The 13,996-nt window shown below is 36.5% G+C and overlaps 1 protein-coding gene across 2 annotated transcripts in view; it reads right to left on the bottom strand.

Annotated features, from left to right (window-relative positions):
• The window catches only part of prkcaa (protein kinase C, alpha, a), a 177,474-nt gene that overhangs the window by 83,073 nt on the left and 80,405 nt on the right, over positions 1-13,996 (bottom strand). The gene's annotated exons all lie outside the window — the stretch shown is intronic.

Raw genomic sequence — 13,996 nt, forward strand, 5'->3', positions numbered from 1 at the left:
AAAATCCACCTTGCGTTTTTTAAAAAATGTCTTATATGTCACATTATATAAAACATACCATTGACCAAAATAAATATTTAAAGATGGTTAAATTAATACTAGAACTTTATCAGCATTTAACTACCGTACACTTGTCACACATGTATTTATCTTTGTGAGTTTGAATCCTGGAAAGTAAATCAGATTTTAGATGAAGGTCATTGGTGATAGGAGCTCCTGGGGGCCCCGTGTTGGGGGCCCCGTGTTGGTGACCCCTGCTTTGTAAAAATATTTAAAAATGTTTTAAAAAAGAACAGCTGACTGTTATGTCAAATAAGATTCTCACACAGGACAAACCAGGGCTAAAATAAATTAAAACCACAAAAATAAAATCACAAAAAAAAAAAAAAAACAGAACAAGGGCAATAACTCCGGAAAAAATAATTTCGCATTTCTCATTTTTTAACTCCATCAAGGTATTGATACCCTGAAGCCACACACTGAATTTGGTTATTGTATTCCGACTACTACGGCAACAGTGGTAGGTCAAAACACACAAAATCACCTAGAGTAAAGAAAAATGGAACAAGGGCAATGATTCCAGAAAAAATAATTGTGCACTTGTCATTTTCGAACTCCATCAAGGTAGTGATACTCTAAAGCCACACACTGAATTTGGTTATCCTATTCCTACTACTACGACAACAGTGGTAGGTCAAAACACACAAACTCACAGAGAGTAAAGAAAAACAGAACAAGCGCAATAACTATAAAAAAAAATAAATAATTGCACACTTCTCATTTGTGAACTCCATCAAGGTAATTGATACCCTGAAGCCACACATTATCCCCCTTCCACTTTGTGGCGAGGGATAATAATTGGAGACATTCAGGCATGATGAATGATGAAGGTGACCAACTGTGTCCAATCACTTTGGACACAGTTGGTCACTGATTGCCAACTGACTGTAATCACGTGTGACTTCCTGGTCCAACCTGAAGTGAAGTGGCAGCACGATCACACCTTAACATGCTTTTTAATAAACTTTTCCTTTAACACTGTCTTTTTCCATCTTTACTCATCGAGTGAGTGGTGACAAAAAGAGATAAACACACTTCAGTACAGCCAGTTTACACGGACCCTTAGACACTGTCTCTATTGAACTTATTTCTTATAACAATTAACCAGGAAGAGTTTAAATAAGCAGATAAAACACACAAGCGAATGACAGACACACTATCATTTTTAAAGATCAACAACTTTAAAAAAATAAATAAATATTCAAACAAGAGCTTCTTGCTGGATTCTCAAAGATAATAATATTAATTTAAAAAAATAAAAATAAAAAATAATAATAAAAAGACAAAAAAAGCAGTATATAAAGCTTAAAGCATCTGAATGCCTGTTGTAAACAAATCATTTTCATAGTTGAGGCTGTGAAATTGTGCACAGGCTCTGCACATAAATATTGTATTAGTCAATACTTGATGGTTTTGTGAAGAATATTGAGCTATATGCGCCTGTCTGTTGGCTTCTATGATATAAAAAAATAAAACCTTTTTACCTCTGTATATATATTAGGGCTAGGACTTAAATGCGTTAATTACTATTAATTAATTACAGAATACTAACACAATAATAAAAAAAATAAAATGCAGTTAATAATCGCTTTTTTTTTTTCTTGCACTCCAACGCAAAACATTTTCATTTCACAAGTTCCCGGTACAAACACAAAAAATACACAAAAACTAATTTGGGTTAGAAAGTTTACAAAAAACCTAGAAAAGCATGTATATAGCTTACTTAAATTTAGGTTTGTGCTTTGTGAACAAAGCAAACATAATATTACCACTCAGTGACAAAAATAATAAACACAATTTTGTTGTTTAAGCTTATTTATTGTTTTTATTGATTCAGTCATATACCAAAAACCATTTAAATTAGAAACGTTGTTGTTTCTCATGTCAAATATTGTTATGCAATTAAAATAGATCAGTGGTTCTCAAACTTTTACCCCCTTTCTCTAACTTTTGAATCCCACTACCCCCTTTGTCCGACTACCACATGCTTCCTGAACAGTATTATTTCTATAGTTTTGAGCATTTCTCTCCTGGTGTGGGACCAAGACTGACTCTTGTATTTTCAGTTCATGTTCTAATCAATGTCATCTCTATTATCATGTTGTGTCATTTTGTGTGTTTCTGGTGTAATTTTGTGTATTTTGTTGTTGTTTGTCTGTTTTTTTTATTTTTTATTATTCAGTATATTTTTTCACTTATTTTGTGTGTTTTTGTTCTTGTTTTGTGAGTTGCTGGTAAGATTTACCATGATTGTCATTTTTAACTAAAAATAAACATGCTTTCATTCGTTAATTCTCCTCTCTCTCTCTCTGTCTCAAGTACCCTTTGGAGTGCCATTGGGTACCCGTACCCTCATTTGAGAAACACTGATTTGGATTAAATGAGATTAATTAATTACAATCTTTAATATATTCTTACCACTAAACTTGTTGAAAAAGTGCAAATGAAAGTGTTGCTTAAGATATGACTCATAGTCTATTCCGCTGTCAATATTTGCTGATGATGCTCTACAGCAGAATGCATTTGAATGGAATTGCAGCACTTATATACATTATATAGGAAAGGGTTCCTAACATATGGTTGCGGTGTTTGATTTCACACGGTGAGTCTGCAGCTCATGAATGTGAGGAGAAGACTGGACGGCTGCCACGTTTCCAAAGCCACCATGTCAAGTGGTTTCCTGCTCTTTCTCAAAATGTGCTGTGCTGGAAAATCTCATCCATGGAGTGGATTTAAGTGGATGTACAATAAGGACATTATCAAGGCTCATCTTCACTTCCATTTCTTTTCTTTTTTTCCTTCATGCTTAAGTGGAAACACCTGTTGATTTTAGATGCACAAGGCTTCTTAACCCTCGAGGCACCTTTTAATATAAATTACAGTCTTTGAGCTTAGGTACTAAAATGGTACCCTCCATAAAAATGTATATATACTGTATATATATATTTCCCACGTGTTTTTTCAGATCAGAACTTTTCATCAACTTCAGACCTAACATAGATATAAAGTTATCATTATATTTCTGTATTCTTTTTAAGTTTTTATGCCCTTTCTATCACAAAAACACCTTTTTTTTTTATTTAATAAGGAAAACAAAAAATGTAATTTTTTTTCTAAAATAAGGTACAAAGTGGAATATTTGGCATGAAGTTATTTCAAAGCAAAGCAAATTTATTTGTATAGCACATTTCATACACAAGGCAACTCAATGTGCTTTACATGATAAAACATTCAATTGTTTAAAATCAATAAGAACATTTCAAATCATCAGTAAAATCAATTCAAATCATTAACAAACACATTACACCAACAACATGACCAAAAATCAAGGTGCCATTAACTTTGATTTAAAAATGTTCACACTGGATGCTGACTTCAGCTCTGATGCAGTTTGTTCCACTTCTTTGCAGCATAACAACTAAAAGCAGCATCACCATGTTTACTGTGAGCTCTGGGCTCCACTATCTGACCTGTGTCCATAGATCTGAGAGACCTGCTGGGTTCATACCTGACTAACATGTCACTGATGTATTCTGGACCAAACCCATTCACAGATTTATACACCAGCAGCAGAACTTTAAAGTCTATTCTGAGGCTGACTGGGAGCCAGTGTAAAGACTTTAAAACTGGAGTAATGTGCTCTGACCTCTTTGTTCTGGTTAAGACCTGAGCTGCAGCGTTCTGAACCAGCTGTAGCTGTTTGATGCTCTTTTGGGGGATTCCTGTCAGAAGACCATTACAATAGTCCAGTCTGCTGGAGATAAAAGCATGGACCAGTTTCTCCTGATCTTTCTGAGCCATTAAACCTTTCACTCTGGAGATGTTCTTTAGGTGGTAGAAGCTGTTTTTGTGATAGATTTGATCTGACTGCTGAATGTAAGATCTGAGTCAATCAGAACACCAAGGTTTTTGACTTTATCTTTAGCTTTTAAAGATTCAGACTCAAGATACTTGCTGACAGCAGTCCTCTTTTCCTTGTTACCAAAGACAATCACCTCCATCTTATCATGATTTATTTGAAGGAAGTTTTTACTCATCCAGCAGTTTATTTTTTCTAAGCAGTCAAACAACACCTCAATGGGACTATAGTCATCTGGGTTCAGTGATAGATATAGTTGTGTGTCATTTCAGCCTTGAGTAGATCAATAATTGATCGGAACATTGACTATTATACTTCATAAAAGTGTCTGTAAAATGTCATATGTAAATATTTTTCCCCATTTTTTTCACATCAGATCTTTTCAATAACTTTAGACCTAACCATGAATATAACGTTTTTCATTTCATTTTTATACATTTAAAAAAAAAAAAATGTTTTGCCCTTTTTGTCAATGAAAAAACATGTTATATAATATATAAACATGATATTAAAAGAAAACTCCTGATCAAGGATCATACAATTAGTCTTTAAAGGGCCCATATTAAGCTAAATGAACTTTTCTGTGCTTTAAACATCATAAAGTGCTATTAGGACTTCATACACATGTCCAAAGTGTTTTTTCATTGATTCCCTCAATCGTTAGTTAAAGGGTGATTTGCTCCTTTCTTACTGCAGGGTGAGCCCAAACACCTCACTCCAATTTGATGACACGTTCCCACTTTGATGATGAATTTGATGCGGCACTGAGCTGGAGAAGCCGCGCCTCCAGGAAGCTCTCTGCCGTGATTGACATGTAAACAGACATGCCCACGAAAGTGAGCATTTCAGCGTCCTTCGCGCAGTGCTATGTATGCATTTTCTACAGTCTATGTATGTACCGGTGAACGCCCCGCCCCCATGCTCTGTCTCGTGTTTATAAAGCAGCATGAACTCGGCTATGGAATGGGTGGGAGGAAGGCGGACCGTCCTCTCGCCGTACGTCACCGTGCGGGGAGGAGGAAGTTAGTGTCCCGTCTAAAGACACGCCCACTCATGAATATGCATAAGTAGGCCATAAATCAGCCTGTTTGGGAAAATAAACCACAAATACTATGTTTTTGGGGTTCTTAGAACAAATGGAGATGGGTGAAAAATAGCATGATATGGGACCTTTAATCTGATTGAGAATTGAAAAAAAAAAAACTGAATAAGCAGAAGGTGCACGTTTGGACCCCAAAGGTGCCCTGAGGGTTAAAAAAATAAAACGTTGTTCTTACTGAGAAATATGCATCAGTGCACATGTACAGCTAATTTAAGATTAAAAAAAAAAAAAAAAACTAAAAAAAAAAAAACTAAACAATAATAAATGAGCCAATCCCAAAAAAAAGCCAAATCCTTAGATATATAGACATATATAGTTTAAATATATAGACATATCTGTGGGAAAGCTCAGAGTGCTGCACTGCAGGGCAACGGGGTGATCAATGCTGTTTACACAGATTCTTAATCAGGCTCCTCCCATGACATGTCCAATCCAATTTTCTCCCTCCCTGTCAATATGGAAAGGTCTCGTAGATCTACTACCCATCCATTATTGTATATATTTATTTTGCCCAATGATTGAAAAACAGCATCTATTAAAAATAAATCAATAAAAGATAAATAAGAAATTGCTTGAGTCAGTTCTGATCTGCTTTTATCAGTTGCTAAGGTGAAGGCAGTGGCTCAGTTGGTAAACGGGTTGTAATTAAAAGGTTGGTGGTTTCATCACCAGATATCTGTGCCTAAGAGTCCTAGAGCAGTGGTTCCCAAGCAGGGGTACGGGTACCTCTTGGGGTACAGGAGCACATTGCAGTGGGTACAAGGAAAGATTTAACAATGAATTTAAAACATAATCAGGACATGTTCCCAGTTCCTTTAGCGGCAAATTCAACACGGGGGCGGACTTTACTCTGCTGCATTTGATAAAAAATGAGTCCGCACCCGTCTGTGGGTCACTCTGTGTGGTGAGCTTAAAACATGAAGCTCTCGTCATAGTTTCCCCGTAAATACGCAAATATCACACAAACAGAGCAAGATTTAATTTCAAAACAGAAAAACGTTGCTTGTTTGGTTTTTTATTTTTCTGTTTTGGTTTTAATTCAGTAGAACAAAATAACCACACCGTTTACTTGTTATTTTGATTTTGATTTAAAATGGAATAACCAAAGAATGAAGGGTACACGGAATGTATATATATATATATTTATATATAAAGAGTATTTCTACTCATGCAGTGTTGTCCAATTACTGACATTTTCCACGTATGTGCAGAACTGCAGTGGGAGTGCTGGGAAAGCCCAGACAGGAGTATGTACGAGGTTAACAGAGTTGAGCATAGCGACAGACAGAGCAGAGCCTTCATCTAGCCGCCCACACACATAGCTGATCCTGAAGGATTATCCTCTCGCCCCCCCCCCCATCCCCCACACAGCCCTCCCTCTGCTTTGTTTCCTGAACATGAATGAGTTGCAGTGAATAACAGAAACACTGGGATACAAATGAGTATTTTCATGAACTGTCACAGCAGCTTTTGAAGGGTGAGATGCGACCTGAAAGTCCAAGTTTTGACTCACAATATAAAGGACATGCAACATACGGCTGAAAGTTGAATAGTCCCAGAATATTATTATTATTATTATTATTATTATTATTATTTAATATTCATCATTAGAACATTAGCCGATCCACGGTCAGCAATTTTAGTTTGCATATGTATATATTCTGTTGATATTTTATATTCTGTTTTTATTGTGCAATGTCCTTTTTTTAGGGTTCCTACAGCTTCAGTCAAATTCAATTCAATTCACTTTTTATTGCCATTTAAAATTTGATTTAAGACCAACTTCACAGTAAACAAAATTGAGGGGAAAAAAATGCCACAACAATTACATAGGGTTAGGGAAAAAATGTTCCAGTGTCTAGTGATGTAGACATGTACAGTAACTGGCAGCCCCCAAAGAAAACACACAAAAATACATAAAATGACAGTAAAATAATACAAAGAAAGAGGCTAAAATAATCAAAATCACTCTAAAAACACACAAGATGACTACAAAAATAGCAAGAAATACAACAAACATACAAAAAACAAAACCAATAGGAAAAGGCATATCTTAAGTAAGTAGAAATTAAATGTTAACAATTCAAAATCGGTTACTATATTTAAAAAAATGGCCTGATTAATGGATGGACCAATGAATTATTTTCTTGCAAATATTATAGAATATCTTTAGTGTGCACAAGGACTGATATAAATTATTTCCCTTCAACAACTCACGCAAAAACAGTACTAAACCGCAAGAGTCATGAACTCAAAACAAACCAATTCTAACTTAATTCTGACACTTGAGAAAAAATGTTTCTCTGGATGGTAAACCACTCTAATCATTTATTGTTTCTGATTGCACAACTATGAGCATGTCCGACATGGGACCAGTTAGAGTCTAAACTGGCAGCAACAAAGCAGTTTATTATCCAGCATTTTTTGCCTGTTTTGCCAAGCTCACGTTTAAACATTAAACCAGGTAATGTGTTGTAATGTGCATCAAATCAAGGCTGTAAATGAAGGTACCTCACTGCACATTACTGGGCATGCTAGGTTGTCCATTAACACATCTTCTCTGTGAGCTGTGGGATAGATGGGTTTACCCCTGTGGCTTCCATTCCCTATTACAGTCTAATTGGATCTTAATGAGAAATACAAGACAGACTGGCTACTGCTGCCTTGCCACACTTGCAGGGAAAGAAGAAGAAGAATTCAACATTTTAAACCAATAGTAAGTTCAATCTTCAGTCTCTAGACCAAAAAGTTGTACTGTCAGAACATAGCCATGGGCTGTTAGGTAACAGAATAATATACAGTATATATAAAAAAATATTTTCCAATTTCATTTCAAAGTACTTCATATGACTGGTCACAGTCACCCATTCAACAGCCGCCATGTACTAATTCCAGTCATTTTATTTGGCAGAGGATTTTGCAGGACCGACACATAAAGCAGACAAATCTTATTCTCCTCCATTCAACGTAACGTGCATGTTTTTGGACAGTGGGAGTAAACAACAGTAAACAACTGCAGAAAACCAACACCAGAACAGGAAAAACACGCAAATTGCACTCAGAAAGATCACAGGTGTCGAATCGCTGGGAATCAAACCGGACACGCCCGATTTCATTAAAGCAGGGGTCACCAACACGGTGCACCAAATAGCCCACATGGACCCTGTAAGGGGCCCTCAACAGCTCTAGTCACCAATGAGCTCCATCTAAAATCTGATTTATTTTCCAGGATTCAAATTCACAACGATAAATACAGATGGCAGATGTAGTTGCTGCACGAGATTCAGTTTGAGTAACAAATTAACCATCATTAAAGGTTTATTTTCACTGAAACATTGTGACAAATGTTTTTAAATGCTGGTGTATGGGCTGTGGTATGTTATATATCACAATATGATGTAAATAAAATATATTTTTTTCAAAAACGCAAGGTGGATTTTACAAATTTTACATGTTCTACGATGAGTTAAAAGTTGTTTGTTTGTAGCTCTCAAAATAGCAACATGAGGATTTTCTCTGAAATGTAGATAATAAACAGTTGAATAAATTAGGAGAAATAAAGTGTTTCATGTGGACCCTGAAACATTTTTGATAATTTTAAGTGCCTGCTAGCCTTACTTAAAGCTGATATCTGGAGTTTCTGAGAGAACGTCTCAATGTCCCGCCCTAAACAGCTTCACTTCCTCCCACTGTCTCTGCAAGCTACCAGAAGCCACGCCTCTACTTTTCTGCACGCTCATCGTGGAACATGACAAGGTCGCATCGGGTAGCATTGATACAGGTCTATGGGTCAGGTAAGAGCCAAAATCATATTTACATGTTTGCTGTTGTGACGCACGGCCTTGTTTCCGTGCACAGTTCTGCATTCACTTTGATTGACAGTCTCGAAAACAGGAAGTCAAAGCCTATTGGCTGGGCGCACTCTGCAATCGTTTCCATTTGTATAAGGGTCTATAGGACGAAGGAGGGACTTATATACATTCATGTTTATGAATGACTAAATAGGCATTTTTTGCATTTCAAAATAATCATACATAAACATAGATTTCTCAGAAACTCTGGATATCAGCTTTATTATCTTAACGTCTAATTAGAGTGAAAATGTAGGATTTAAGAAGTGTTTTCTCACTGGTAGCCTTTTGGACTATACAGTACCTATGAAGTAGCTCACAGTTTCAGAAAGGTGGGTGACCCCTGCATTAAAGTGTAAGTACACCCTAAAACCACTATTTTCTGCTGACTTCATATATGATGAGGTATGAAGTAGTGTAGTTTATTGATCCTAGTCCCACTCTTCACATTTTAGTATATAAATTTAGCATTTTTAGTTGTAAATGTCAGAGTGACTGGCCTCTATGAGTTGAATGCCAGCTATTACAATATCACTTTTATATTGGCTGTGATTAGGCCAGCAACGTTTTTTTGGATCAGTGACGTCACAAACTGTTACTATTGGCCCCGCCCCTCCTATAAAAGATGGGAGGAGGGACTAGGTTTCCTTCTCTCATGCCACTCCATGCGGAACTGTGCAGCTCTGTGGGGGCGGGGCTGCTGTGACTGGGAGTGTCTTAACTGCTCTAGGAGCAACGCCCATAATCAAGGCATTTTTTTTATTTCCCTCTAGTGGCAGGGTTTAAAGCAAGAAAAACAAATGACTAAAAATGTTTTTCAGTAATAGGACTTTAGTAATTGAGAATGTAATTGTAATTTACTTTCAGGGGGGAAAAAAATGACTGTAATTTTAGAAAGCCTGTCACCATAATTGTGATCTAGTTGTAATTAAACATGTCTAATTGAATATGTAATGGTATTTGAGAAATGTGATTGTCCCAAACCCTGGTGAGAGTCCACAATCTTGCATAATTATTAGATGATGAAAAAAATTGACTTAGCTAAAATCGGTCAAAATACAGAAAATGTTTTGCGATTATAAACTTATTAGTATTTTAATCCCTGCCTGTTGGTATAAAGCCACAGAAAATAATCTCCAGGGCAGAGGCCTGATCAAAAGACTCAAAGAGATCAAGGGAGAGGGTGTGGTTAGCTCAGTGATGAGGCTAATGGGCTGCGATCTCTGGTGATCCTTAATTAAAGAGAAGGACATGGTGCAGCTTCTGTTAAAAGACCAGAAGTTTCTCACCAGAACAGAGGAAAAGACAGTTGAAATACAAAATCACAGCGGTCGCATCTGTGATTGTTGGTATAACACCTTATTTAAAAGCTCCTCTCCACATTTAGTTGGCTGAAAACCACTCTCCACTACACTGTGCACGGGGAAGCTAGTCAAGATATTCTATTCATACATGAAATACAATCATGTGCACAAAAACTTGGAGGTTCAACAACATAATCTCATAGTTCACCAACCACTTCTTATTCACTTGTATTAGATCATTTAGTAACACTTTACTTGAAGTTTTATACATGAGGCTGATGTAAAATATGGATATAAAAGATGAACTGCTTACACCGGTATGTGCAGGAGGGGGTTGGGGAAGAGTATGGTTCGGGTTATTTGGGGTTAGAGTTAGGCGTGGGGGAGGGAAGGTTAGGGTTAGGGTATGAAAAAATGGGTTAGGGTTAGGGTGAGGGTTAGGGTAAAGAAGAATGGGTTAGTGTTAGGAGTGGGGAAGGGGAAGGGGAGGTTAGGGTTAGGGTTTAGGAAGAATGGGTAAAAAAGGTGGCGATAAAGGGTCAGGGTTAGTGTTGATCGCTAAATTATGACACCTTTGGAGCTATGTTGGCCTTTTTTGGGTTAGTACGGAGGGATCGAGTGGGGTTAGGTAGAGTTAAGGGTTAGGGTTGGGGTTTAGGATTTAGGGTTACGGGTTAGTGTCACGAAGGGTTAGGGAAACAAACAACACTCAATGACTTTACAACACCTTATTTATGCTCATGACAGGTGTCATGTCATAATAATGCCAGCGTAATGTGAGCCTTTATGTATAAAACTTTAAGTAAAGTGTTACCAATAATTGTTTTTACACTAATTGCAATATCCCTGCACATCAACAATAATGAGTTTTAAATATTGTTTCATAACCAACTTTTTTATATGCATGTAATAATGCAATAATAGCCAGGATGTTTGTGTGTGCATGCATGAGTGTGACTCATTTCTCTGTAAAGCAGAATCGACTCTAGCACCCGTTAACCTAATGAAAAGTCAATATCAAAGATGAATAAACAAAAAGGCATAAATATATTGTTTTTTTTAATGTATTTTTGTAAACTAAGATGCAAGATACTGTTTTATTTCTTGATGTCAATTTATTTTAATTTATTTAAACTGTTTTTAAGTTGCCATTTACATGATCAATATACTGTAAATCAAATCAAATTAAATCAAACATTATTCTATATAACTTTAACTGTATATAATTTAATACACTGTATTGTCTTCATTGAGAAGGTATTTTTTCGGCTCCAGGAGGACTTTAATCCAGGTGAGATGAGGTTAAATGGTTCCTTGTAGAGTAAAGGTTGCAGACCCCTGTCCCAGAGGAAGAGGGTTAGGAGACCCCACTATAAGAGCTGGACGCTCTGAATTTAATTCCATGAGGTGAAGCAATGCAGATGCTAAATTGGTTATGCTACTGTTAAGTTAATTCAAGTACAGCTTCTGAAAAAAAAAAAAAAAACATGTAACCTGTTATTATGCTTTGCTGTTATTTTTTTTTTAATTTTTGTTTTAAAATTGTATAAAAAAAATGACCTGTTATTTCAGCCGCTACTTGTTGCAGAAAAAACGTATTATTGACACTAAAACATTAAAACATTTAGCAAATATATCTCGAGTCATTGTCAATCTTTAATACAAAACACGGTACACCAGTTAGGTCAACTATTCATTAGCACGCATGGCTATGCTGTACACTTAACTTTGACTTTCTATGATAGTCATCATAGTCTAATGGCTGTATTTTTTTAAAAAATATTCTGAAATGACTTTGGCAATCATCATCGCAGCTTGGCAGTGACAGTTAATACCAACTGCCTCCACAGAGTCCAGAGAGATCCACTGGATGTGACATTTGTGAGCAGAGAGGGGAAAAAAAGAGAGAGAGGAAGAGCATGAAATGACTCTTCATCACAATTTCCTCCTCACATATCACAACCCTCTCGAAATGATTATTTCCTCCCCTGCGGGTGACATTTGAAATGGAGGTTTGAGTCGTGGCTCTGGAGCAGAGATTATCCGTTTGATTTGCAGGGATGTGTTTATAGAGATCATTGCTATTTATAATAACTATTTGCAGGTTTTCACAACTTTCACAACAACTACTGTAATTGCTTATTATGAGCAGTGTTGGGGTCAATTTTCTACATATTAGCATAGACGTATGTATATTGCATCTATTGATTTTTGTATATGTGAATGGTGAGTGTTTTTTGACTTTGTGCACTTTCCAAATAACTCATATACTGGCTAAACACATGTTAAAGGTACAGTCTGCAACTCTTATAAAAGTGACTTTTTGTCATATTTGCTAAAGCTGTCACTATGTAAGGACAGCTTTACATCAAACTAGTGGTTTGTGTGAAAAAAAACAGACTCATTGAGTCCCCCTGTTGCTCCTGCAGCCTTTGGCAGATTGACAATGCACCGCGACTGAGCAAAAAGAACCAATCAGAGCCAGGTTTGTGTTTGATGGGTTGTCTGACAGCTGTTGCTCACAGGCCCCACCCCTTTCCCGGAACTAGAGCACCGTCTTTTTTTACAGTGTATGGTCTGGAGGAGTAGAAGATGGAATTGGTGACTTTTCTGCTTGAAAGGTAATTACTGCTGCTTGATTTACATTATGTTTGATTTGTAATTATTACACTAGAACTCTGTAGTTCATGTCTTGTTCATGTGCGCGCAGCAGCCTCAGTGTGGCTGCTGTAAGTGACACTGTGTTGTTGTTGCTGCTGAGGTGTGTGCACATACAGAGAGAGAAGCGCTACAGTAATATGCTTTTAACAGAGCATGTTATAATACTGTGATGTTTCTGTCGGACTAACATTAGCTTAATTAGCTCCTCTGAGGAAGGGACTTTGGAATGTTTGGAGGCAGGGCAAGAGAGCAGCAGGGAGGGAGGGGGAGAGAGGGATGTGAGAGTTGCGGACTGCACCTTTAACTTAAAGACGCTATCCGGAGTTTCTGAGAGAACATCTCAATGTCCTGCCCACAACAGCTCCACTTCCTCCCCTGCCTCTGCCAATCTACCAGAAGCCACGCCTCTACGTTTGTGCACACGCATTGCAGAACATAACAATTAACATTGAGTCGCATTGATCTAGGTCTATGAGTCATAGCTATTTTTTTGGCGATGGACATTCCTGAGGTTGTTTTCGTGCACAGTTCCACATTCACTTTGATTGACAATCTCCAGTGCAGGAAGTCAAATTATAATTGTAATTGTAATTCAAAAAATCTGTTGCAGCTGGAATCATAATGAAATTGTAATTGAGTTTAGGTAATTTACTTTGTGATTGTATTTGCCATGAAAATTCTATAAAAAATTGTCAATTATATTTTAACGCAAAAAAGTTCTATGTTCAGTTCTTAACATAGTTAACATTAAAATATGTTTTATATCAAGATCTTTGAGGGCTATACTGACACAAAAAAGGCTCAGATACCCACGCCGAAAAATATTAAAACCTATATTTTCATTGATTAGAAAGCCTAACAAGGTAACTAATTGATAGGAAAGAAATTAGATGATAGATATCTGGTTTTAGTGTATTTTACACTATTTATAACCTGTTATCATAAGAGATACTAACAGAAAGCTAAATAAAGCGGAAGATTAAGTTTTATTAGGTTATTTATTTCAGGCACAGTAATTGTGATTAATTGTAATTGAGTTTTAGTAATTGTTTATGATTTCCTGAGGATAAACAATAATTGTAATGTACTTGTAATTGGAAAAAAAATGTTTGTCACTGTAATCTGAATTGTAATTGAACATGGGTAATTGAAAACGTAA

Source organism: Gouania willdenowi, chromosome 1, assembly GCF_900634775.1.
Source record: "Gouania willdenowi chromosome 1, fGouWil2.1, whole genome shotgun sequence".
NCBI classification, from domain to species: domain Eukaryota; kingdom Metazoa; phylum Chordata; class Actinopteri; order Blenniiformes; family Gobiesocidae; genus Gouania; species Gouania willdenowi.